This window comes from Lytechinus variegatus, chromosome 1 (genome assembly GCF_018143015.1).
Source record: "Lytechinus variegatus isolate NC3 chromosome 1, Lvar_3.0, whole genome shotgun sequence".
Lineage (NCBI taxonomy): Eukaryota > Metazoa > Echinodermata > Echinoidea > Temnopleuroida > Toxopneustidae > Lytechinus > Lytechinus variegatus.
The window spans coordinates 60,223,747-60,225,108 of NC_054740.1; positions in this window are offsets into that span (position 1 = coordinate 60,223,747).

Here is a 1,362-nt window from a genome sequence, read left to right on the forward strand (position 1 = left end):
TTTTTCTAAAAATAAATTATTAACTAAATGAATAGAATGACAGACAAAATCAAAATAAACAGATACTTATAATGGAAAGACAAATTGAAGTTTGATGGATTGATACACTTAGAAGCTGCCGAAAGATAGATATAGAAGACTGATAGACAGATATAGATAGAGAGAGAGAGGGAGAGAGAGAGGTGGATAGATAGATAGAAAGAGAGAGAAAGAGGGAGAGATGGATGGATAGATAGATAAATAGAGAGAGGGTGAGAGACAGAGAGGTCGATATATAGAAGGAGAGGGGGAGAGAGAGAAAGAAAGAGAGAAGGATAGAGGGAGAGAGAGAGAGAGAGAGATGTTATAGATAGAAATATGGACGGACAAAGAGAAAGAGAGAAAAAAGACAGACAGGTGCTAGAGAAGGAGAGAGATAGAGAATTTGAGAGACAGATGTTAGATAGATAGAAAGATAAAGAATGAGAGAGACAGAGAAAATAGACAAATTAACAGATAGATAGATACATAGATAGATATATAGATAGAGAGAAATAGAGAAAGACAGACAGATGGATAGATAGAGATAGATAGATGTTAGATAGATAAAGATGGAGAGAGACAAAGAATATTAACAAATTAACAGATAGATAAGTTAAAAAAATAGATAGATAAATAGAGAGAGAGAATAAGAGAAAGACAGACAGATGGATAGATAGAGGGAGAGATTAAATAGATAATTAATGAATGAGAGAGACAGAGAAGATTATTAACAAATTGACAGATAGATAGATACTCTAGTTAAAAAATAGAGAGAAATAGAGAAAGACAGACAGATGGATAGAGAGATGGATAGAGAGATAGATAATTTGAGAGATAGATAGATGTCACTATAGATCAAGAATGAGAGAGAAGAGCGACAAATTAACAGATAGATTCTGTAGTTACATAGGTAGGTAGAGAGAGAGAAATAGAGAAAGACAGACAGATGGATGGATAGATAGAGAGAGATAGAGAATTTGAGATAGATATTATGTTACATAAAGAATGAGAGAGACAGAGAAGATTATTAGAAATATAGATACTGCAGTTACATAGATAGATAGAGATAGAATTTGAGAGATAGATATGTAGACAGATAGAGAGAAAGACAGACATCAGCAAATCGGCAAGGCAAATGATCAAGGCAAACATTCGTATTGAACCTGGAAAGTATAAGCTCAGCTGCCGAGTACGGCATGTTCTGCGGATAACTTCGACTTTGGATCGCGCGCCCAGCTGATAATGTAAACAAACGTAGACGTAGACTCTTCACTAGTCGCTTTTTGGCTACTTTTCCGGAAAATGCCTTCGCCAGGGTGTAAAACGGAAACGCGCTCCCCG